General features: G+C 39.0%; 1 protein-coding gene and 1 pseudogene across 3 annotated transcripts in view; one reads left to right on the top strand and one right to left on the bottom strand.

Annotated features, from left to right (window-relative positions):
- Positions 1-27127, top strand: part of PDZRN4 (PDZ domain containing ring finger 4) — a 329953-nt gene that overhangs the window by 220807 nt on the left and 82019 nt on the right. The window lies entirely within an intron of this gene.
- LOC308553591 (large ribosomal subunit protein uL23 pseudogene) lies at positions 3660-6433 on the bottom strand (annotated as a pseudogene). The gene is made up of 2 exons: positions 6292-6433; positions 3660-4127 (listed from the first exon to the last, which is right to left on the bottom strand). The product of its transcript is annotated as a large ribosomal subunit protein uL23 pseudogene (transcript).

Here is a 27127-nt window from a genome sequence, read left to right as displayed (position 1 = left end):
TCTTGACACTAATTGAATGTGAGGGCCAAAAGAGACGGCAAAGGCCACATCCAGCCATGGTGTGTGGTGAGAGTGGTGTCCATCCCAGAAAGGGACATACCTAGAGGAAGAGTTGTCTTCCTTGAGTGCAGGTGAGCCTTTATCTGTGCTTTGGCACCTGATTTGACTATATATTGTCTCCTTCTCTTCATTGGGTCCATGTCTAATTAGTCACATGTGAACGTCTTGTTTTCCTTTGTCTTTTAATTCTTTATTGCCCCCATGGCACCTGGGCAGAGGTAGACCCTTCAAATGTGGAAATTGATTAATTTGAATATGTTATAAACACTATGCCATTTAATTATGCTGCATCCTTCATGAAAGTTTAATTTAGGCACAAGTTGTACAACTGGAAATACTATTTTTCAAAAACATAGCTTGGCTAAAATAAGGGAGAGTTACTACTAGCAAGGTAAGTGTGATTTTCACACTTGTTTTTAGGAGTAGAATCTTTTTTTTGCAAATGAAATAAGGAGCTTCGATATATAAATCAGAGTTGCCTGGCTGAGTGTGCGGAGTTTCAGAGGGTAGACCGAACATTGTGAGCCCCACAGTCTCCCCTGCACTCCTATAGGGCAACTGGTGCCATATGTAAGTGAGAGAGACCAGAGGTTAACTGGAAAATCAAGAGAAATGAGAATAGGGGCCAGGACTGGCTTGGAAAGGGTGGCTGTGAAAGGGAGCCAGGCCAGGGCGTCGGGATTGGGGGACTGGACCCAGTGGAAGCAGTCGGAGGGAAAGGAGGCAGAGAAGTTGCTGATGTGTCGGATTGGAGCACTTGGGCAGAGGGCAGTGGCCCTAAGATGGGAAATACAGGAGAGAAAAGAACTAACAGGTCTCAAGGAATAGGTGTGGGACCTGAGTTCAAAAGGTTTGTTGAACCGAAGGTGTCAAACATTCAGACAGATATCAGCGGCTTCACTCAGCGATTTGAAGTGTAGCCATCTGATCGCCCGAAGTCACATGGGTGCACCCAGATTCAAGGGGGCGATTCGTTTGTGTTTATTGCTTGTCTTTCCTGAAGCTTAGTATATCCTGAAGCTTCCTTAAACTGATTTTTTACATCACCATTTCAAAACATTTCAAGACTTAACTAAAGGAGAGTCTTGACACCTGGCATAGGATACAGGCTGATGTAACAAATTTTAAAATGTGTTTTCATGGACAAGTTAACAATGTGCAGCTTAGAGAGTAGCTGAAACTCCATATGCCTCTTTTGGCCAACACAGTAATGCAGCTTGCGGAGATATAAATGAACATTCAAAAACTGGAAGCATGCCTTTGTCTACAGTCTGCGCCAGATTTAAGCCTTCTTACGTCCTGCAATCTTCCCATTAGCTGTCACCAGACTTCACTCCAGGAGCATTTAGCTGGTTCTGGAGTCTCATCCTGTCTGCGGCTGAGTCACATTCCATGACTGAGAGATGCAATGGTTTTAAAACCTTTATGAATAGACTCATGCAGCCCAGGATTCTGTTATTTCAGGAAGCTGTTATGAACAACAAGGCTCTAAATTCTGAGCGCTTGCTAGACACTATAAATCATTTTGCCTTGCAATAAACATCAATTAAATGTACTTCATGTGCCACAACGCGTGGAACAGATTGATTCTGTGGGCCACACAGCCCTGCGTTTCCTGCGTTCAGGGGTATGGAAAAAAAAAAACCTATTAAATTAACATCAGCTTAAGAAAAATGAAAACTTCTGGAACAATTACAGTTTTACTGTTTTGACTGAAGGGGGAAAAAATGACCTTTGTTCCAGGAGATGTGACTGGAACAATGCAATTCTGCCTGAAATTGAGAAATTGCCCACGCTGCCCACCTGATGGATAGTGTGCGTGAGATCTTAGTTCTGCTTCATTAGGCTCTCGTGAATGAGTGGTAAATTTTCCCTATTTATACATTTCCTGTCAGGAGATCATAAACATAGCCAGCCTAGCACATGTTTTTGCTGCTGTCTTTTTATTTACATGTTGGTTGCAGCTTTGACAAAGAGTTTGTTCCCGGAATGAATAAATGTCCTCCTTTTCAAATATTTAGATAGGTGTTGGGAACAAGTAAAAAGATTCACTCGCTGTTTCTTATAATGTTGCACTTTAAATACGCAGCCTTTAAAGGTTGTAATTTTTCACTTTGAGTGAAAAGGAGCTCCTGTTTACCTGGTTTGGAATTTTCTAGTGCTTGCATCTGAGCGTGCTGGAAATGGAGCTGCGCAGAGAGGCATTTCCTAAAGGAAACTTTCTTCCTATTCAGCCTGAACAAAGCAAGACTGGAGAAAGTGAATTGTTCACAGATGAATTCAGTGGGGATTTCTTTTGAGAAAACATTTAAAGCAAGCTGTTTGTACTAGTGTTCTTAGTGCCTACCTGAATACATCTGTGTAACATTGAAAATCCATTGTAGCTTTGCAAGTAATGTGTTACTAATAATTGTGGAAAAGTACTTAATGTTCAGAAACCATTGTGTGTGAGTGTGTGAGTGTGTGTATGCAGAAAGAGAGAAAGAGGGAGAGAGGGAAGGAGGAGGGAGAGGAGGAGTGGGGGAAGGAAGTCTTTTCCTGCAACCGCACCGTTTACTTTCTTGCATTCTGCTATGCTTTCTTGAGTGGGAAAGACGAGAGTTGTGTCTTGCTTTAAAATGCACATATAACCCTAGATGAATAGGTTCATGGAGGCACGTCCGTCTGTCAGGACTATTCGCCTCCATGGTGCTGGACTGAGCAGCAGCAAAGTGGATTGCAGGGGTTCGCTGGAGTTCCAAATCGTCCAGTCTGATTTCTTCGTCTGAAGGGGGTCTCTGCTACGTCTGTGGTTGTCCTCAGGTGTGTAGCGTTTTCCTCTACACTAAATGATGCTCTGGAGAGTTTCCTGTGTAATCCAGAGGGTGCCTTGCCTGGGCCATGGCCTTTGGAGCGACCCCAGTCATTTCATTGGGGCTGCAGGGAGACATTAGCTAACCACCCAACTGACAGGCACAAAGGCATCAATAAAAGCCACCACTGAGCTACATGGGCCCAACTTACCTAAAGAGGTGAGAGAGGAGGCTCTCTGACAACCACACCTCCCCATGTTATTCCCAAGTGATAGCTTACATCTCCAGACATTTAATAGAGATGCATATTAGCCAGATTTCACCCATATAAAAATATTGGGGAATGAGAGTGAGTTGAAGGGTTCCTTATTTCCTTACCTTTAAAAATTCGATCTCGCCTTCAAGACCCAATTTAAATGTCACCTGCTTTATGATGTCTTCTCAGAGCCCTAAATAGAATAAATGGATTCTTCTCCAAAAATCTATAATATTGTCTGGGCCTCTCTTATTGAACTCTTGACAAGTGCTTTGTATTTTAATTGAGTGCATGTCTGTCTTTGCCCTCTAGAACAGGGCCTGTTTCCTATTTGCTTCACTCCCCTACCACACCCCAAATCTTATAGAAGGGTGCTTTGCACATAGTATAGTAGGTGTTCAATAAAATGCCATTTATGTTCGCATTCAACATTAACTTGACATTGTGCTCCCAAGGGTCAGACTTTGATAAAAGCACTGATTACATTCCTTTCCTTTTTTTTTTTTAACTGAAAAAAAAATTATATTTAGAATTAGCGTGCTGAACTCAGTTTAGATGATCCCAATTTTTTTGGCAACATCTAAAACATCATAGTCAGGAGCCAGTCAAACATATGCCTTCTTCTCTCCATCAGGATTGATCAGGGTGTTGACCTTGGCCAGGTCAGTGTCATAGAGCTTTCCCACAGCCTGTTTGATCTGGTGCTCATTGACTTTGACACCCGCAATGAACACAAAGGTATTGCAGCCTTCTATCTTCTGCATGGCTAACTGGGTAGCCAGGGGAACCTGATGGCATGGTGGTCAACCTTGTTTCTCCTGGGGGCGCTGGTCCGAGGATATTTGGGCTGCCTTTGGAGCCACAATTTCTTGGGCCATCGGAATGAGGGAGATGTGAGGGCCTTCTTTTTTTATGACTCTGGACACCTTTCAGCACTGCTTTCTTTGCCTCCAAAGCCTTTGCTTTGGCTTCAGCTTTGGGAGGGGCAGGGGCTTCCTTCTCCACTTTCGGGGCACCATCTTCGCAAAAAAGCTGATTACATTCAGTCTTATGTGACTATGCAATGTCTATCTTTTCTGCAACCAGTAGTCTAGGTAGTCTTCTAAACTTGATTTTCAAATCCATTCAGGACTAAACCCAAGTACATTAACTTCTATAATGAAAGGTCCCTGAGGGAAATATTCATTCACTTCATATATCATTTTTGAATCCCACAGAGTTGCTTAACAGGGGGCTTTTAATAAAATAGATATTCAGTGTTTGTGGAAGTAAATTGTTAAGTCAGGAATACCTATAAAACTCACATGGAGTCTCTCGACTGCTGAGCACGCATTTCTTATGTATATTTCTCATAGAAAGTTAATGTACCAGGAAGACTTCATTAAGTTTTCATTATGCTTTAACTCTAAAAAGGTATTGGCATGGTTTAAAAGTCATTGATCATTAGTCACAAGATGCTGCTAATCTCTCTACCTGAGTAAAACAAATGAAGCTATCCAGGTAAAAATTGGCCATCACTTAGTCATTTCTTCAGAAGAATTCCTAGACTACATTTAAGGATATGCACACAATGACCCCTGCCTGGATTCTAAGATCTGTTCTAGCCAACCTATTAGCAAAAGGCGGAAATGATGACTTTTAAGCTTTTCCAAATCAAGTAAAAAATAAGTGAAATTTTTTTTTGGCGAGGGGCTTCTTTGCAATAAAAAGAATATATCACCAAAAAAAAAAAAAAAAAGAACACTATTATTTGTCAGTAATTTTGTCAAAATTTTTTTAAGAAAATGGTCTTATAAAATAAGAAAACAAGAATTACAATAATTCAACAGTGATATTAGCAAGAGCATTTGGCTGGGTGTAAAAGGACTTGGGTTCTGTCCACTTCCAAACCCTGGGCACATCCCAGTTTCCTCAAGGCCAAGATGAGGTCATGTACCCTGAGATCACTTCCAGCATTAATAGACACAGCCTATGATTCCTTGCCACCCTACCACCAAATACATACTTTTTTTTTAATCCTCACCTGAAGATATTTTTTTTTCCCATTGTTTTTCAGAGAGAGTGGAAGGAAGAGAGAGAGAAACATAGATGTGAGAGAGATACATCAATTGGTTGCCTCCTGCACACACCCCGACCGGGGCCCAGGATCAAGCCTGTAACCGAGTTCTGTTCCCTTGACCGGAATCGAACCTGAAACCCTACAGTCCTCTGGCTGACGCTCTAACCAACAAGCAAATCTGGTTAAGGTGCCAAATACATACTTTTAAAGAATACCTAACAACATTTCCTTGCTCAAAAATATTTAGAGGCTCCTAATTGTCTATAAAATTACAAAGCCAGATATGAATGCTTAGCAAGTGTTATAAGAATTCTCTTAAGCCAGATTGACCAATTCTCCCAAATATACAAATGCCAAACTGGCAACTGCCTGACTTCTGAATTTATTTTGCATTTGCCCATTCTGTATTCTCTGCTGAAAACATGTTTTCTACCCCAGAGATGCCTCCCCAGCCCTGAATCCTTTCCTGGGTTCCTCAACTATACTTTCTCGCAGTCCACATACTCCTAGTTCAATAACAGAGTTCTTCACACTCTGGTCTAGACTAGAGTCACTCAGATTTGGGGAGTCTATATTTATATTATACTCACTTTGAAAGAAGGAGTGCTGTCTTAGGTTTGTTTCTTCTATAGTATCTAGCATAATGTTTTGTTCATTGTGGACATAAACAATATAATCTTTAGATAAACAAATGAGAACCCATAGCACCTTGGGAGGCACAGTACACCCAACAGAATCATAGAATTAGAATATTATATGATGATCACCACATTTGTATCCAATATGTGGCTCCCTTGATAAGTCAAGTAGTAAGATAGACTGTGATATATTTAAGTTAAAGGAGAAATTGTAAGTAATGCACATCCATTTGGCTTAAAGTAAATTTTTTATTTCTATTCCTGTCAAGGCAATCATCAGAAAGCACCTAGACTTAGACACAGTCTCTAATGAGAGGGAGGACAGCATACTCTCCCGTCAGTAGTTAAAGATCTTGTGTCAGTAAGATATAGGAGACTTCAGTCTGGCCAAACATAGCAGAATTCTGGGAGCTCGGTAACCCAGAGAAGGCCCACACCCTTGGGGCACAGAGGATGGCCAGGGCTCTCAGGGCTTCCCCAGCGAACCGATTATGAAGGTTGGATTTGGATATCGAGGGACACCATGGGAATAGAGTTCAGTTACTTCCAGGAGTGGCTGCTTTGTCCACATTCCATAATACCGGCCACATTCAACCACAATAGTCACGCAGCCATGTGCTGGCATCATCTCGAATGAGCACAGGAGCAAAACACCTTCAACAGGTGATCCAGCCAGCTCTCTTCAGAAATCCAGTTGTGTGCCGAGAGAATTAGCCCAGTTCTTGGCTTCCACTGCAATAGCTTCCAGAAAAAAAGAGAACGTGGCTCTCATGTGTTGGTCAATTCTATAGAACAGAAGAGCTCAAGTACAAGTGAACAGAACGGCCACCTGTGCCACCTCACCATTTCCGTTATGACGCCATGCAATGGAATCACTCACTCATTCAACAGTGTCCGGTGATGCATCAGTCTAGGCTTGGTATCAGAATATTTAGAAAATCATAAACACAATTAATATGCATTCTGAAATTAGAGTTGTCCCTGCGTTTTTCTTTAAGCTTATTTTGGTATATATTGTTACTTTTTCTCTTCTGAATTAAAGACATATTTTGCTACAGAGTTTACTACATATAAGAATTCATAAATAAAAACAGGCAAGTATTAACTTACATATTTTTTTCTCTTTAATTCACTCATCCGGTGAATTCACTCATCACTCTTTGGAAAAAAAGTAAAGACAGAATGTGATAATGAAAATATTATGTGATAACTGGAGCCTGTTTAGAACCCTTTAGGTTGAATTTCATTGGTACATGAGGGAATGAATGTGATGGTGTTTCTTTTACTTCTTGTCTACTAAGAAAGTGAGTGAGTGTGAATGGACAGTTGTCATACCCTCAAGTTATACTGCTTTCTCTTTAAAAGCATGAAAGTAACCTCTAAACATCTACTTACACGGTTTGTACTCTGTGTTGTGGAGGGAGGAGGGACCTTATATTGAGTCAATGTAGAGGAGACATATGTTTAAATTAGGACATCCAAGCACATCATTAAACAACCACAGAGATTTTCCCTCTAACTCACTGAACATCTGCTAACGAAAGTTCTTTTTCTTTTTTCCCCAAAATATTTTTTCTAAACCAAGAAACAAGAAAAGGTGCATGTTTCTGGGGGGGGCGGGGAAATGATCAAAGAAAAGCTATGGAGAAATATTATGTTAAAATTAGAAATGGAAAGTTTCTGTGTTGAAAAGATAGCAAATATGCCTGTTTCGCTTACAGTTATACCAATATAATCACAACATCATTTATAGCCTCCTTCTGCCGGGCAGTTGCTGCTCTTTAACCTAGGTCCTGCTGTCCCCCTTTCCATCTCCCCTGCCATGGCCTCGCTTTATACCCCACGGTTAGGGCACTAACTGGTCTCTCTCCCCGCCCCCAGTTCCTTCTGGCATTGGGAGTGAAGAAGAGAGCAGTGTGCGAAGTGTGTACTTAAGACTGTTTCAATTTCCTGCCAACTGTTAATTTATAGAATCTCACCCCGTGGTACTTAACTACAGCTTAAGTTATAACGCCACAGTGTTTTCAGAAAATATATGCATGGCTGGTTTTACGGTTCTTTCTAAAACAGCCTTGGTTTCAATGCCGTTATCGGTTCATTATCAGTGTATTGTTTGTTTCACTGTCCAGCACCACCGTCTGATAAAAATCCTTAATTATTAAGTATCTGATAATACTATCCAAACAGCTTTAATTACAGCACATTTTGTGCCTTGTTTTATTACATGTCATGCCAGAGTGAACCTGGCCAGGATCTTTAATAAGGCCATATTAAATCCGGGCTAGAGGTTAAAACTCATGAGGCAGCCTCAATGCTCTGCCTATTGTGTAGAGAATCTCATCAGAAAAGCCCCAAACTTCATTAAAGACGGCTGGATGTGGGCCCTCCTCTATTGCCATTTACTTTAAGGGCTATCACTCAGGGGCAATTATTGGTGTGCTCTTCATGATCCCTGTTATATTAAGGCAATTTCTACACCTAGGTTAGGCATTAATACCGCCATTATCTCCAACACAAATCCCCTGACAGTTAGAAAAGCAGGAGAAATTACAGGCGGATTAATCTCTAGCGCCCGTCCAAGAAGAAAACCGTCCCCCAGAGGCTGCAGAAGGCGGTGCTGAACTCAGTTAAGCTGTGTTAGGTGTAATGAAAAAGAGCCCCCTGTGCCTGCCTCTGTCGGAGCCGTCAGATGACCTTTTCTCAACTTGTCAATATCCCTTTTGGGCTTTCCTTCCCTCCACTCCTCCTAGGCTTCTCCGAGGCCTATGGCATCTTTAAATAATTATGTTTCTGCTTAAAAAAAGGAGAGAGAAAGAAACAACTAAGCTTATCCATGTGGGAAGGCTGGACAAAGTAAGCTATTTTGTACCAAAAATAAAAAAGAAGAAGAGAAAAGGAGCCTGGTGTTTTCACAAATCCTTTAAATTTCCAGGTTGTTTCTCCAGATGTGTTGGTGGGTGTCTCACGGCCACGCACCATGCTGAGAAAAGCAGATCAGAGAATGAAGACAAAGGCTCTCCCTTGGCACAAAGGACCAGGAGGACAGGCGGTGGCAGGGACTTGGCAGGTCATCCCCAGAGCGCCCTGCGCCTCCAGATAAGGATGCCTTGGACGGTGGCTGCTGCTGCTGGTGGCGCCCCTCTGCGCCTGCCTGCCGGGACCCTGGGGTTTGGGAAGGGAGCGATAAGGAACACAATGCATAACTAACAAAGCTCCTTTGATGAAGGCAGTCATTTGCATGACGGCGCAGAACAGCCCCGCTCCTGATGGGAGCAGAGCACACCTCAGCACAGAGATGGCACCCTTCAATGACACCGAAGGGCAGGAGTGGATGGGGCGAGAGTGTGCTGGCTGGGAAGTTTTAATTCATCACCGTATAATTGTGCAGAAAACACCGGCCCAGAGAAGAATATTGGTATTGTTTTTGGCCTCAGGAACGAATGAGGTTTTGTTTTGGTTTTGAGGGAAAATATAGTATTGGTCATAAGAGCCCATTCTTTCAAAAACCAGGGTAGTTGAAATTAATAACCTGTGTGTCCTTTAGACAAAGGTGTTAGGGGTGATTCACTGTTGAATTTGCCTCAGTGCTCCCGAAATGCCACTTCACCTCCCTGTATGCCTGTTCTATTCAATGGGACAAAAATGGAAGGGGGTTTTGCATGTCCTGAGGTCGAATGGGAGGGACTCTCTGGGTTCTAAACTCTTTCAGAGGAAGCAATTGGATCTATTTGTCACTATGATGTGGTTTAGCCATTTGCCCGCACACAGCAGTGATTTGCAGGTTGAACTTAGCCACTCTTGTCTTACTACAAACCAGGAATATAAAGCTGTGACCCAGAGCCAGCCACAAGCTGTAGCTTCATCCCGAGTTTTGATCTACTGCTGGTGATAACTGGTGACTCCCGACTCATAATGCAGGGAGCCCCAGGGCACTCGGCACTTTCTGGCCAAGTGAAATCTAATATAAAGTGAGGAACTGCTTATTCTACAAATCATGCCTAGTTCATCGTATGTCCTCCCTTTTTTTGATGGTAAACTAGTTCCTGTTCTTACTGAAAGGTTCTCTGCCCCTTTAAATTACTCAAGTAATGGATATCTTCTAACATTCACTCAACAAACATATTGAACATCTATGTGCTAGTGATTACATTTCATTGATGGAAAAATGGAAATAGCATCCCTCCTCGAATGGTGAAGGAAAAAGCATATCTGCATCCTAATTTGAGTGATGCTCTCGTTGAGGTATGAGCAAAGTACCCTGAGGACACAGAAGAAAGGGGCAATTTCAGAGAATACGCAGCTGATCCCTGGGAATGTGGAAACTAAAAATGAGCCAGTGAATGCTTAGGAAGACCTCCCAGCTTAATTCTCTATCCCTTTGGTAGAGTGATTAGATCATGGAAAATATTCGGGGTGGTAAACACACAATACAATATACAGATGATGCATTATAGAATCCTATACCTGACACCTATATAATTTTATTAACCAATATCTCCCCAATAAATTTGATTTCAAAAGAGAAAAAATTTGGAAAAATCTTCCATGGACTTACACGGGCCCCAGAAGGAAACTTATTCACCCATAGAAATGAGAAAATGTTTTCACTTTAAAAGATTTGAGCATTGTTGCCCTCTGATTAGAAACTCAAAAGCACTGAGTTAGACACAAACTAACATCATCAAAACAGATATTCTTGACTGATCTTTAACTAAAAGGGAAACCACCAGAAAGATTAAAATGTTAGTTTTCCTTGCTAAAAATGTACCTTCCTTCCCTACTCCCATTTATCCACTGGAAATATGTATTCTTAAATAACAGCCACACTTTCCTAAGCAAAAAAATTTTTTCTGTTTCTTCCTTTTGAGTTGTAGGAACGATGATTAAAATTTTTAAACTTTCTGGGTCTTCCCCCAGCAACCATAATGCACATTTGTTAGAATGTAACCTTTGCATAAGTATTTAGCTTACAAACTAAATGTGTTCCCTAATCTCTTCTCATCTGCAGTGACTAATTAGCAATAATCAGAATCAGTTCTATCACAACCAACCTTTTTGTTCCCTTTTGTTTTCTGCCTTTGATTTTTGCTGCTCAAATCATCCCCAAACTTGTGCCTAGTCATTGCCATCCTATCCTCGGTTACTTTGTGATGATGGTGATAAGAAAGGTCAAAATTATCTTGATAAAAAAATTAACTAATTCACTTGGGATGGGATACTTTCTTCTGTTGGTTGGGAGACCTTCCTCATGTGACTCAGGGATCCAGGCACCTTCCGTCTCGTGTGTGTCATCCTCTGCTCCAGCCAGCAGAAAGGGAAAAGTAAGGGAGTAGAACCCCCCTCTCCCCCACTTCTTAAAAGTCCTCACCAGAAATGGTACCGATCGCTTCTGCTCTTACTTTGTTGACAAGAACAAGCCCCATGACCACAGCTGGACACAGTGGGGGACTCAGAAATATAGTCCCTGGCTCAGTAGCACCCCAGCCACAGCCCCACATTGGGACAGCATGACTTTATGGTAGATAACTAGCCCTCTCAGCCACAGGTAATAAACAGCCTGGAAAAATGAGAGAAAATGCACAGATAGATAATACACACACACATAAAATCATCTAGCTGCACCAGTATGCAAATTACCTACTAACAACACTCCTGACTGACTCAATAATACACTCTGAGTATTGTTTTCAGTACCGGTGGTGGCTTGAAATGACCCCTTTCCTGATGAGAAAGTTGCACGCGCAGAGCTAAGACAGCAGACAGCCCGGCCGAGACGGCACAGTGCCCACTGGCAGCCTGCGTTAGCGCGAATGGAATCAAAATGTGCACGTGGCCAAGAATAAGAGTGATTTTTTAAACCAATGCATGTCCTTCTCACTCTTGCTGAAGCTATTTAAATACGCTTTATTGGTTTATTTGCCTATTTACTATCTGTTTATTATTCGCTACTTATTGTCACATCTAACGAGTGATGTCAAGGAGACGTGTGAAAGTCAGTCAGTTTCTAAAGTAAATTACGTTTGATGCCGTATATGAATTGAGCTTTTAGAAGGGGTTTATTCTTTGCTTTGGCAGAGAGGGGGATTTATGTATTGGTTAGTCATTTGAACCATTGCCTCCTAGATAGTAGGTATTGAATAAATATTTGATGAATTTAAATAGGCCTCTTGATGATGTCAGTGATGATGAGTGTGATGATTTTTATTCAGAAACTCAGAGATAGTTGTATGAATTAATGAATGCTGGTTGAAATTGCTTTAGCTCTTACAATGAATTGTATTATTATACTAATAATCATTATTATAAAGTAAGGATTATAAGCATAAATCATTGATAAAAATAGGCCAGAAATATACTTCAATTAAGACAGAATGGTCTGCTTTTATAAAAATTTCTTTGTAGAAGTCAATTTGCTTTTTTAAGAATACATTTTAACAGTTAAGATCCCTTCGAGTATAATTAACTGTATTTCTAATAAATGTCAATATAATTGATAGGTGAAAAATTATATCATCAATAAGTCAGATCAAGTAGTAAAAACTCCATACATTTAATAACTGTTATTCTGTAATACTTATTTAAAAGGCCTAATTCTATTTAGATATTTCATATCACACAGTGCTATTTGCTTATCAACTGTGACAAAAAATGATAGATACACTTTCATGGATTTATATTTTTGCTAGAGTGCATTTTACTCTCTCAGGAATTATAAAAAGTAATTTACTTTCTGTGAAAGAATTTTAAGAAGTATTCTAGCTACCATTTACTTAGCTAAGAATTATTGGGTTTTTGCTAAGTTCCAGGTTTCACTCTCTGGTATTCCCAACAGACACAGAAGATAGTAGCAATATTACTTCCATTTTAACAGCAAGGAAATAGAGGCATAGAATGCTTAAATAACTTGCCCAGCATCATCCCACTGCTCACTGGTGGGGTAGGACTTGAACTAAGGAAGTCTAGTACCAAAGACCTTGCTCTGAGCCACAGTAAAGCTGCCTCTCTACTAAGAACCTCTCTACTAAATGTTGCTTTTTAACGTAATTTTTGCATAATAGTTTTTGTAATGTAGCTAAATAACCACAATATTAATGAAAAACCAATAATGGGATGGAATGCATATGTAGTTTATTAGTACGTGTAAAAGACAGAAATGAGAGTACCCATTATTTTTTCTGATTTGAAAAATATTTTTTAATCATAGAAGACTCTTGATACAATTAATGCATAAGGAAAAGGGGAGGGGAGAGTTGAGTTTTTTTAATTAGCTTTATAAGTTAACTAATATTATACTTTTTTCAAAGTAAAGCATCCTAGAAAAGATAAAATATATTCCATTGAACCATATGAAATTGACATATTTATTTATTTATTTATTTATTTATTTATTTATTTATTATCTATTATTTATTTATATTTATCCTCACTAGAGGATATTTTTTCCATTGCTTTTCAGAGAGAGTGGTAGGGGGAGAGAGAGAGAGAGAGACATGATGTAAGAGAGACATCAATTGGTGGCCTTCTGCTCCAGGCACCGGGGATCAAGCCTGCAACCGAGGTACATACCCTTGACCAGAATCGAACCCAAGACCCTTCAGTCCGCAGGCCGATGCTCTAACCAGTGAGCCCAAGGAGCTAGGGCATGAAATTGCCATTTTTATAGGTCAAAAATGGTTGCATGTTGGCAATCCCATATAATTCAAAAATTGCCAAATAAAGAAATTCTGATACAAAAGATCCAACTATTCAAAAGAAGTAATACATGGTCCTAGCCGTGAGGCCTTACAGTGTGAGTGTAGCAACAGGACATCCCTACCTGTAAATGTAAATGATACAGCTCAGATCTTACAGAGTGAAATTGTGCCCAGGTGCCCGGCTCAGAGAGCCTTCCCGTAAAACCAATAGAGATCCAAGGGCAGAAAGGAGTTCCAGGCATGTTTACCTGACAAGACCACTTGGAGCACTCCTGCCTTGTTCCACTCACCTCTGCCCTTGCCCTCGAGGACACGGTACTCCTGAGTCTTTCGGGCTTGCACCCCTGCTGATGTCTGAAGTTATGCACTTACCCTCTGCAGGCCAGGTGCCAGTGACCTGCCCAGTCCCCAACCCCTGGCTCTGCCCGCAGCATCCGAACTCTGTCTCTGTCTCCTGTATGCAGTGGGACTGTCCCCCACACCCATGCTGACACCTTGATAGGATGCAACCTACTAGTGGGAAAGTTATAAATATTACATAAAGTCTTTCAAAGTGACCCAAACAGCACTGTGGTTTTAAGGATAGGGAGTCTTTGAGAATCAGAGTATTCAGAGAAAGTTTCACTGCCGTGGATAAGCCTTGAAAGGCAGTTTGAACAACTGGTAGAACGGGGCTGAATGGAGAAGTAAAAGGATATTCGGGCTGTGGAAAGAGTGGAGCGGAGAGAGCAACACAGAGGGGCCCGTGGCCTGCGGAGGGCATAAGGAAGCACCCAGCCAGGGTGAAGATTTCATGTAGCTGGAGTTAAATGAATTAAATGGAGAAAAATGAGTTAAAATAATTTGTGTCAAGTTTTCAATGGTGAGCTGAGGGCCTTGAGTCAGAGCCAGTAATCGCCACCACGTACTGAGTACTTCCTATGTGCCAAGTACTTAACATCTGACATCTTTAATTTTAGCAAATTAAAGAACTCAATTATCAGTTGTACAGATAAGCAGAGATCCAGGGAGGATAAGTGTCTTATCAAAGGCTAATTTTTAAATCTTCTTAGTTAATTACTTTTAAAGCATTTACTATATAACAGGCTCAGATCTAAGTGCTTAACAAAAATTAACTCATTTAAAGTACACAACAACCCAGTGAGGCAAGGACTATGATGATTATTATTCTCGTCTTGTATTAGAGCCACTACAAGGGAGCCAGGGGCTGATTTGCTCACAGTCTCAGTGTACAAATGCTGGCGCCAGGGCTCAAACACGGGAAGCCTTGCTGTGGGCTCTGTGTTCTCACGCGCTCTGCTAATGTAAAACTAAGGTGGGCGGGGAGCAGCAGGGCGCTAAAGGCTTTAAGCGGTATAATTACCCAACCAAAGTGAAATGTAAGTATTATGAAATACTGCTATGGGTGATCAGGTGGGAGATTATACCTATCATTTTAAACTGAGGTGACTGAGGCCTGGAATGAGCAATGTTGTGAGGACAGAAAGAGAAAAATGTGAGAAATTTTATGAATGAAGAGTAAAGCATGTGTAAGAGCTAATCAGATAGGAAAGGTAAGTGTGAAGGACTGAAATGAAATATAATCCTGAGTATGGGTACCCGACTAGGAAGAATTATGATACAATCTGAAATAGGAAAAAATTGCAAGAATCATTTTGAGACAGATTTTGTGCCCAGACTGGAAAATGCAAGTGGAAATATCCAGTAAACTACTAGAGATAGATACCTGAAATTCCCATTTTACATTGGATGCACTTATATTGTGTTCACTAGTGTGTTTCTGTTTCTGTTTCTCTTACTTAGAAGTGACTTCTAAACCCTTATCCCTGGACCTTGTAATATAGTAGATGCTCAATAAAAATGATTGAATGAATAAGAATTATTCAGATAGTAGGGATAGCTGTGGTCTTGAGGCTTCAAAGTCTAAAAATAATAATAAATGAAAACCAGATATCAGCTTTCTCTTTCTCCTGGAGATTATGGTTTCATGTCTGTTTTCTCCTAAGAGAGTTTAAAACTTGCAACCTGTGATAGTGTAGAGTAAAATAAATCACCAGATATTTAAAAATATCACCTTAGAATTCTCTTAATGGTTTAATAGTTGGAATCAATACACATCTGTTACTTTCTTGTCTTTAATTAGGTTTATCTAGAGTAGTTGACTGTGAGGCTGTAAGTGGTGTGGAGAAGCAAATTCTTAGCAGTTCTAAATGGTATTATAGGAGACTTTCATAAGAACACTCATGTATTGCTCTGGCCAGTGTGGCTCAGTTGGTTGGAGCATCAACCCGTAGATCAGAAGGTGGTGGGTTTGATCCCTGGTTGGAGCATATGTGGGAGGCAACCAATCAATATATATATATGTGTATATATATATATATATATATATATATGTATATGTATATACACACACACATACACATACACACACACAAAGAACATTCATATACTGAAAGTGACTTTTACTTTTTGATTATTAATAGCAATGCATTTTGACCCTGTGATCTTCTGTATCTAAACCACCCTGAAAAGCAGATTGATGGCAGTTCAAATTTTATTTCATTTATTTATTTCATGCATAATATCATGAAAAGTATGATTCTTCTTCTATGCTTATGTTTAAGATACGTTTGAAACACAGAAATCCTGTGTGGTGCCTTGAACAGAATACTTACAGAGCCTTTTCTACGATTCCCTTTGCTCTCATCTCCCTGTTTTCTTCTGTTGGCCTCCAGGGGTATACGTTGTCTGTGCTATTCATTTGATACATGCTACTTGGTGTTTTCAGCTATACTTTCATGCATAGAGAATTTCAGCTCCTTGAGGATATTATATTTCAAGCTTCTAAGGATTCTCCTCAGCACCTGCAACCCCCCCATACATACCACACCCCTGCACGCACGGAGTTTGTCCAAATGCCATTAACAGTTGACAGCCTTTTGAGATTCTCAAAGTGCCTTCAAAACAATCCTTTAGTGTCCCTATAATTCTGATATTTTCCTATGATTATTACGATTGAGAAAGCATTGTACATGAAGAAAGAAATAAGATATTAAGATGAAAATTACCTGTAGAAACGTGGTTGTAAAACAGTCAGTCTTTTCAGGGATTGCTCCAACATAATTTCTATGCCTAATTCACTTCTCTTTATTAGAGTAGGGTAACTTTGAATTTGTAATAGCTGTTGTTCTCTGCAAAATTGACTGAAACCATTCATTTTCATAGTACATATGTATTGCTAAAGAACCAGCGTAGCAAACGAGAGATAGAATCACAATTAGAAATTAAAATTAGAAGATTTGAATCTCATTTTTATTCTCAGTTGTTAGATGGACCCGAAATGACCTGGTGTTTAAGTGCCATCCATTAGCAAAACTGAATTAGGGGGTCACTCAAATCTGAAACACATGACCCTTTCACTTAACTGTTGCTTTACCCAGTTAGTCTTTTTCTCACGCCTGTTTTCCCCAGGCAGAAAGACCTCCGCAGCTTCCCTTTCAGACTGTTCCTTTCCCAAAAACACACTGAAAGCTTCAGTCCACCCTGAGAATTTTGTTTGTTTTATTTATTTAAAAACAAGCTCCTCTTATCCAGGTGTTTCACCCTTGCAGGAAGGTGGCACCTTGTTGACAGCTCTGCAAGGGAAGGGAAATTGACAAGCCTGAGCACCTAATGTCCTCGCGCTACCTGTTAATGATGGTGGCGCCCACGCCTGCCTGGCTGCTGCGATCTCTAATTAAGCATCTGTGGAAGCTGGAAAGCAGTGCTCTTAATTGGGAAGCTGAAGATCAAGGCAGGTTGCGATTTCTGCCAAGACATTTATCTGTCAGGCCAAGCGTCATTTTCGAGTCCCTCACGCTTGCACTTGTGTCTTGTTATTCTGCAGTGCCCCTTCTGCACATTGCAAGACAAAGAGGTTATTTGGCGAACATCTGAATAGACAAAAGTCATTTAGCATGAGGAACTTTTAGCTCTATAAATAACCTCCTCCTGAACCGGGATCTGTGGTGCATTTAGTCCTAATTGCACCTCACCCTTCCCCCACACCTCCCATTAAGACATATAGTCTAGGACACATACAGGAGATGTGTTTGCAGCTATCTTTTACATAGAACTGATTGTTTAATTGCAGATTAAAGATTAATGCAAGTATAATGATTCCACGAGGACACTTCAGACAAAAGCACCCTGCATCAGGCTGCCTGCCTCCATTTTTCAATTTGACCATAAATTTGGCTGGGAATTAAATAGTAAGTAGCCGTGATTGCAACTCTGGTCTCTGAAGGCACTCACGGGAATGAAAATAAATGAACAGGCTCTCACACAAAGCATGTTTCATTATGGTCATTAGTGGGCAGATTCTCGGCCGTATTGAAGGTGAAATTGTCCAGAAGAGATATTGGCACATGTCTGTTAAGAATTGCTGAAAAGGGTGGTGGAAAGGATGGAAGTGGTCTTGGATGGAGAAGGATTTCAGCATACTTTTGGAATTTTAATTCCTTTGGTTTATTACTAGAGTTTAAAAGGTTTCAGGCATTAGCAATGGGTTACTTATACCACAGAGCCAGATAAATGTAAGCTTATTTTGCGTAGGTTCATAACTGGTATGCTGTAGAATATGAATATAAATATAAATGATGGTTATTTGGCAAATAAACCAACTCTGCATAAAACAGCCAAATAAAAATGTTAAGAGATAAATGTGACATCATGAAAAGCCCGCAAGGGCCTTTACTATACATGTGGTAATGATTTTGATTGGGAAATGCTTATCTTTGAATTTCTCTTGTGTTTTTCCAGTAAGAGACAGGGTTTTTTGTTTTCTTTTGTTTTGTTTAGTTTTTTGAGCCTTTGGCTTTGTGACACGTTGGCTATCTATTGTGAAAATGTAATTAAATTCATTTCATCATTTTATTTTCTTATCAGTGAACAAATTAACCTACATGACTATTGATAAGAGGACAAATCTGGCTGCCTGAGTCTTCCCTTTTTGACCACTGGTTTTATACTCCCAAATAACATATTTCATCCCATAGATACTTTGAATGATATTATACCATTAAATGTGTTAATTTAAAGATCCCTAAAATATATTACCTTATTTGAGTTATGCTGTTATTTGGGGAGCTAGTTTTTACTCTTTCCAAAAGAATAAAAGAGCAGAGACTGTTCCTATTATGATATGTTCATATATTTTAAAACTTTTCTACCTGTTGATAATTTACATGAAGTCAAGACATAAACTAAAGTCTGGAAAGACACAAATTTATCCTCTTGTTCTCCACAGTCTAATAGAAGTCCTGTTACATGAAGGGACAAATAAAACTGTGATTACAACGATTCAATAATGATTGGGTCAAAAGCTAAAATGTATAATCACAATGAGCTTGGCCACACACACACTTACACACACACACCATATCCCTACTATTAATGATATCCAGGGAGCTCTCCTGGAAAAAATTAACAGAACTATGTTAAAGCTTGATAAAGTTTTTGTTAAAACCATATTACCTCAGAAACACACATCCAGTGCCAAGGCTTAACTACTTGTAGGGATGTTCCAAGTCAGAATTTTAAGGGAAAATTATAATGTTTTTAGTTTTTAATGAATTAAGAAAGTAAGAGCCAAAGCAATTCCTACCTCCTTTCCCAAAATAAAACAGTTGTAAAAAAAATTGTTTCCATTATAAAATCTGTTCAAATATTCAATATTACAGTTGACATTAAAATTTCAGAATAAATGGCATATCAGTGAGACTCAGTTGGTGACACTGGCAAATAAAAAGGGTGTGATCATATCCTAACTTGGATGTGGGAATATGTATTCAATTAATAAACAGGAGGAAAGGCCAACTTCCTCTTGAGATTGGGGCAGTATTGATTTGTCAGGAAACTAAAGTAGATGACACAAGATTTTTTTACAGTCCAGTAGATCAGTGAATATAGTTATGATAGTATTATGATAATATATATATATCCATTTTTACTTGGTTCCATTATTGCTTCAAAATTCTATGGCTGAGAGAATGATTGAGTAACTTCTCATGTGCATGGGATTATTTTATGAAAAAGGTTAACCAGCTGCTCACCATTTTCACTGACGAGTGAACAGGAAGAAATAGTTTAAATTGAAGTAGCAGGTCTCTAAGTTATGTGGGAATGATGATCATTGACATCATTATCTATCCAAAGCTTCCCTACACATGAGCTCCTGCTGTACTTGGAGAATGGTACTTCCTCTCTGGAAAGGTGTTTAGATGCAAGAAAGCTTGACCAAAGAAATTCCAGAACACCCATCTGTATAGATCTCTTTATGGAAATAGATGTGTCCCTTTGTTGAAGTTTTCAATAACAATTTTACATTAAAGAGCATCAGAGCCCAGAAAGTGTAAGAAATATGAGACTAAATTAACATATGCACACATTGAAAGCACATTTTCCATCCTTAAAATCACTCACTTGATCCACCTCACCATTTTATCAACTTTGAACAACTTTTCTATTAAATGTGAATCAACATCACTGGTCCATAACTTTCTAAAACTAGATCAAATGACTCGTGTAATTTCAATGAACCAAGGTAGTTCATCCCTTATGACCATGTAATTCTTTGCAAATTTTAAGTTTGTAAGTTTCGTGCTTACTATGCATTGGTACAGAGTTTTTGTTCTCTAAATTAACTATTGTGATTAGAAATTCAAAGACATGATTTTGGATATGTCAGCAATTCCTTCTTTCAGTCACAATAGCCATCTCTTTTACCAGCCATCTGTTGAGAGAGCAACTGGCCTGTTTATTGCCTCAGTGGCCTTGGTGTCCTTCTGAGATAAGGCTAGCTTATCAATTTCATTCTAGAGTTGATCATGTTCACAAGATATGAGGCTGACAGTAGCCTACTGCTAAGTCACCAGATGGTTGGGACATTTTAGATAGTCAAGTTAAATTGGAATTGAGATTTGGAATTCTTAGATAAAATCTACTCCTTCCCCTTTAATTCATATCTACCTATAAAACTAAGAACACGGCTTTTTGGTAAAATAACAGCCCTTACTGAGATTTTGATCTTTTGAGACACATATAGATTGAATGTCAAAACATAGCATGCTATGAAGATATGAAATTGTTAACAAGTAAGCTTTTGTTATAGCCCAGGCGCCCTGTGGGAAAGTCTCCTGCTGTGTGTCTCTGCCCAATGTAGCTTTAATGAAGGTAATAAACAAAAGCCATATTGCTATGTGATTGTGTCCCAATGTCAGGCTCAGCTACCAACAGAAACTTTTATATAAACATTTTATAATTTCTTAACTCCTTCCCTGGAAGGTGTTCTTTCCAGATAGTGAACATAGAACAAGATAGAGGAGAAGAAATAGAAAGACACTCGGCTCCACTCAAATGGGAACCCCAGGTGGACAACCCTGGTCTTCTGTACAGTGAGGCACAGATAAAATTTCAACAGGGTAGAATGGAGAAGATAGATTTCAAAACATGATTAACTATTTTGTTTGATAGACTGAGAAGTCTCATGATGTCAGGCAAATACACTATAAAAACCAAAATGAAATCTTAAATTACAGAAACCATATTTTATACCTATTTGCCTCACTAGTATCTATTCCATTGCCCTACTTAACTTAGCCTTTTACTACCAGGGTTTTGTGGGTGATAAGGATGAATTTACTAGGTTAAGAGAAATGAGATGATTGTAAAAATCCTTATATTTATAAAGGGCATTCTTTATGCTTTTTGGCTACAAGTAACAAAATAACCCACCAAAGGTTGATTAACTATAGTTCGCATTCGTTTTGATGACATCAAACATTCCAGGACTAATTGTTCCCAGCCTGGGTCAATGATCTCTAGGCGTTGGGTTAGCCTCCCTGTATTTCTCTTAGCCTTTTCTTCTTTGTCACAAATGGCCACCATAGCTCCAAGCATCACATGCTCACACAGCCAAACGTAAGGAGGGAAGAAAGACACAGTGTTTTACTTGTCATCTCTCTCTTTTACCAAAATGAAAAATCCCCAAAATATCTTATTAGATTCCCCTGGAAGTAGTTTAGGCTGATGTAGGATTCTATACCTGTCTCTTAGCTATTTGGGAATCTGGAAAAGAATTTTCTGAAATATTTTGCCTTCCATAGAAGCTAGGGTTCTACAAAAAGAAAGAAGGGAATGGCTCTGGCTGGGCAACCAATAGTATCTGTCACCAGGTAAGACTCAGAGTCAAGTGACAATCATTAAGTACCCACAGCACCAGGATCCAAACCAGCTGTTTTCAGTGTGTTGAGTTGTTTATTTCTCATAGCAATATTGTGAGATTGGTAGTGTTTTCCATTTTACAGATGAAGAAACTGAGGATGAGAGAAGTTAGAGAGTTATCAAAATTAATGAAGTAGGAGAGATGAGATTTAAGGCCCTCCTATAAGGCCATGGCCAAGGTGTTTTCTACTGCACCTCAGCTAAGTCTCCCAGCCAAAAATTTTAATGATAGAGGAGAAAAACACCTAATCAAAAGAAGATAGGGTAGCATGCCTAATACGTAGTAAGAGGGAAACAGAGACAGCCCAAGTAAACTGGCCTCCTGACAGTGAGGCTGCTCATAGGAGCCGGGGAAGTAGGGGCATCCATCAGAGATTAGCCTGGGATCAACTCTATTGAAGAGTTTTCAGAACTTTTCAAAATTATACAATTATTTCTATTTATATAAAGAGAAAGATAATTAACTCTTTGAGAAAATTCATCCTGGTATTAATATGATCCATATATTATTTGAGAAGCAGTCATGAAATGGAGCTTTTCAGACAACATAATTCATGTAGAATCTGAAGGATCACTTGCATTTCCGCTGAGGTTTCACATACTCTAAAGATTTTCTATTTTATGCTCTTTGTCAAAGGGTAGATCTTAGGTGTCCTCCATAACCAAGGGTTAGGATTGTGTTTTATTTTTAAATTTTCTTTTTTAAGGTGATCCAAAAAATAGCAGTCTATTCCCACTCTCTCAATAAGCTTACACAAGACTTCAAAGAGAAGGATCTCAAAGGGAGTGAAAAATAATCGTGTCTCTTTTGAAATTTCTTTAGATTCTCATGGTGCCTTAGCCTTTTTTTAAGCAGTTTGGGGGAGAAAGGAGAGGGTGGCTGGAGTTTCCCCCTCACCCACCCCCTAGAGAGCTTCAGAGCAGTGTGTAGAATTGATGTATGACATGCTGTTCCTTTGTAAAAGCATCAAGAATATTAAAATACTCCTATTATCTGTGCTTAGCCTCAAGCTTCCTTTAATGAACCTCTCAGATCTTGCAAGAAAGCAGACTAAATGGACTGTGTGAGTTCAAATGGTAGCAACACAGTGACAATTAACAGTTCTTGTCAGGATCCCTAAATTATGGGATCCCTAACTGTGAGTCTTTTTCTTCTCTCTTAAAGGTTCTTGGGTAGCTTCTTAGAGCATCTAACCTTTGCTCTAGTTTGTCTTCTCTAAATAAATAAATAAATAAATAAATAAATAAATAAATAACCAAGCCAGGAGAAATTCTCTGTAGCTTAATTCAGAGTGTGGTAGTACATACATTTATATGAATGAATAGAGCCCTCTACATCTGTCATTCGAATTTGTTATTTTCACCTGGATTTTTTGTGCTTATTTTTTAGTCTCTGTTAAAAAGTTCCACATTCCACTCTGAAAAAAATACATTTTATTAGTAGCTAAATAGATTTTTTTAAATACCTTAAGAGTTTATGTGTAAGATCCTGCTCTTCCTATTAGACCCATCAAAAAAGTTCAACAACTTATTTTTAAAAGAAAGATAATAACTCTCTGTATTATATAGTGAACTTACGGGTGTTCTATAGCAAAACTGAGGGAGTGTTATTTGTTATAACTGGTTATTGTTGGGGTTTTTTGTCCTACCATAATGTGAAATTGAGAAGAGATATTTGAAAATATTCAAATAATCCTAGAGATCACAGCAAATCCATGTGAATTCTTTAACTTAAACTTGCCTTAATCATAATTGCAGGATTGAAGAGGTCATTTCTGGGCTGGCTTCTTCTCACTACAGTTAACCAGTGCCTTTTGTCATTTTTGTATAGTAATTAGGAGTTTTGGTTCAAACCCTGACTCTTGGTGAACTAGCTGTGTGACTTAAGTCACTTAACATAACTGCATCTGTTTCTCACCTCCCCGAAAAGTCTAATAGGAGGGTTATCCCACTACAAGGAGCCTTTTTAGCAATTTTATGCTGAATGCATGTAAGAAAAATATTTACCACTTGATGACTAGTAAGTGCTAAATAAATGTGAAATGTTACTCAACCTTTATGATTCTGTTTCCTTAATTCTAAGGTAAAGTTTGTGGTCCAAATATTTTTTTGTGTGCACATTGGCATTTTACTCTGAAGTCATGACAGGATGAAAAAAACCACCAGAGTAAAGCATGCAGGAGGTCAGGATTTGCCTCACACTAGTCCATCCAATGACCTTTCGTGTTCTTTCAGATTTTAACTTCCTTCTGGCCACCCAAGACTGATTCCCTCCTTGCTACCTGAGGTTGACTCCCTGATCATTCTTCTTACGCCTCAAGACTTGCCCCTTCTCTTCAGCCCCAGCCTCTTCCTGGAAAAAGTGTGCTGGCCCTGAATCCAGGTTTCTTGACATCTAAATCTTGACACTGGTTGACCTGATTAATTCATCTATAGAAAAGTGCAGTGAACTCTAATATATTACTATTCCCAGGAAAAATATGTGTTGTTGGGGGTGTTTTTATTAAGTTTTGAGAAATGGAGGAAGGGGTCAAGGAAAAGGAAGGAGATTCAGGCTCCATGACAGAGGAGGCCATTGAGGGAACAGGAAGAAGCCTATCTCTGGGCTGGCAACACTGACATGATCCTGTACTTGGTGCAAGTCAAATCAGGCTGTATCCCCTACTTGTCCTGAAATGACTACATCCTAGAGATTCACTATTCCTGTGGGTTAATTCCAGCACGGAAATGACACATCAGGAAATGCCCAGCATGCCAGGATTCACTGGAGGTTGTTTCTATTCTTACTGTCACCTGTTTCCTGCATTACTATTTGTGTTTGTTTTGAAATAGAATTAGCGGCAAGGAAGTTTAACAGTTTCTATATCTTCCTTTGTTGCAATGTAATCTCAAAACAAAACTTAACCAGAAATACACTTAAAGGTATGCTGTTGAATTATTTTAAAAATTCAACACTAATTTTTGAATTCAAAAATTAGCTTGTCAATGAGACAAACTAAGACATACTGTTAAGAAGAGAGAACTGAAAAGTGACAATAACTTTTCAGCTTTGCAAAATTACAGCCAGTGGTTTCCAGTTTTATGTAAGACAGAACAATAAACTATTATGATCCAATGTTGTAATACAGTTTTACTAAAAAACAAACTTATTTCAACTCTTTGTTGCCAAAAGTTTTCATGTAGAGTCTAAATGACCACTCAGCATAGAAGCTGTAAAAAAACATCTAAATATTGATGAGAGGTTAAACAGAATGACTTCCAAGGCCCCTTCTAACACTGAAAAATAGTTTTGGTAAGACCCTTATGCTGTTAAATCCACTATTTGCAGTACTTCTTGAATCAAGTTGGGAATAGGAAAACCGGGTAACAATAGAACTTGATGAATAAAAATTTTAGACTTGGGGTCAACTCAACTGGGGTTCAAACCCCATTGCTCACAAGTCTTTTTCATGCAACATAAACAGAAATATGTAACCTTATCTCTTTTCGCATCTGAAAAATAGGTGCAGTAATAATTCTCAAGCTAAGAGAGTTAATGCAAACATTCAATTAGATGAGTCTGTATCTGCTGCATCGTGTTTGACACAGAGTAAGAGCTCCATGGATAAGGCGTCACTGCTTGTGTGGACAGTCTACTTGGAGATTGCAAGAGAAATGGCAATAGCATGGCAACGACTGGGGGTATATGAGTGGTGTCAGAGAGGGAGGAGGCAGATTGACCAAGATGAGAGAGTAGAGAATGAAAATAAGGAAAAGAAACCAAAGTAAGAAAAGGGGGAAAGCTTTCTTAGAAAGAAAACTAAGGGTCAAAGCCCAGTGCGTACAGTGGCCTAGTATGTGTCCAGTTCCTGTGAGTTCTTCTATGACTCCTCTCCCCTGCTCAGTCTTCTCCAGTCCCTTTCCCTCCCTGCTGTCCTAAAGGCATGGAACGCTTCCACGTCTGAGCCTTTGCAATGGGTGTTTCTCTCCTTGGGTCCCTCCGGGTAGGCGTATGAGCAGTCCTTTACCTCTTAATTTAAGTCTTTGCTCAAATGTCTAGCACCTTCTCAGTGAGACCTACACTGACAACAAAAAGAAAAATTATAACCACCCCTACTCTCAGTCTTCTTCTGTTTTCTTCATAGTATCTCACAAATAGGTGAAGTATTTATTATATTTATTGTCTGTTTGCCTCACTAAAATGGAAACTCTATGAAGTCAGGGATCTTTGTCCGACTTGTCCACTTATATTACTTCAGTACCTAAAACTCTGGCACATGGCTGCTGTTAGTAATTTCTTTTTTTGTTTTAATTCATGAATGAAAATTGAAAGAAAAAAGGAAGAGGAAACTAATCTCATACTCAGGAAAATTATTTTCTTATTTTTATCTTAATTAGCAGTCTCAGTGCTTGCATACTAGGAAGGTCTCAACATCTAATTATATTTTAAATTATAATCATTAGCTTTGAGTTTTAACATCATATGCCATCTATTCTACTTAACCAACTCTAAATAAGTCTAGAACTTGAAATACTGTAAGCAGGGAACCTCAACTTTACATATTAAAATGTTTAATATTGTGAACTCTACAAATATGCTGGTTTCCAACAGTTAGCTAATTATGCAAAATATCTATTTACATGTTTGGTTATTTACCAAAAATATTCTTTAATTCATAAGGCTTGTCTCTTGAGATGCAGTAGAAATATTTAAAGCCCTGATATCTAGCAATTAAAATTATAGTGGAAGCAACCAGAGTAGATGAAGCACAGATTTTTGTCACACTTGATCACATTTTCCTGTATCATGTTCAGCCACCCCAGTGAGGGGAGATGGAAAATGTCTGCTAGCTAAGAGCTGAGTGTTTTCTCAAATTGGAGTTATAACGCTGAGAAAGTACTTCCTAGTTCACATAGCAATTGACTTTTATAGCCTTTTAGAAAATAGGTATGCACCCTTCTTAAATCTAGAGAGAAACGCATTATATATGAATGAATGAATGAATGAATGAATGAATGAATGAATGAATGAATGAAATATGAGTTTGTTGTGTTACTTTTCATCAGCATCCAAAATAACACTATGCAGTCATGTCAAGAGCTCCAAATAGTTAAGTACTATTTCTGGAACAAATGTTACAAGAGATTGTTGTTAATCTGGTGACGTGTCACAGCCATTTGGTCCTGTAAAAGTTCATTGTCATCCCTTCCATATTCCTTTATTCAGCATCCTAAATCCTGTCCCAAGTCAGCAATGCAATGAAGCATTCAAATAATCGACACAGAGCAGAGTATTTCTAGGAAGAGCATATGGAATTTCCAACAACTTTTAATTCATATTTACAATGTTTAGGCTATTATTTATGGGGGTGCATATTATTGCCATA

The sequence above is a fragment of the Miniopterus schreibersii genome (assembly GCF_964146895.1).
Source record: "Miniopterus schreibersii genome assembly, chromosome: 2".
Classification (NCBI taxonomy): Eukaryota; Metazoa; Chordata; class Mammalia; order Chiroptera; family Miniopteridae; genus Miniopterus; species Miniopterus schreibersii.
This window is presented reverse-complemented; position numbering and strand designations above follow the sequence as displayed.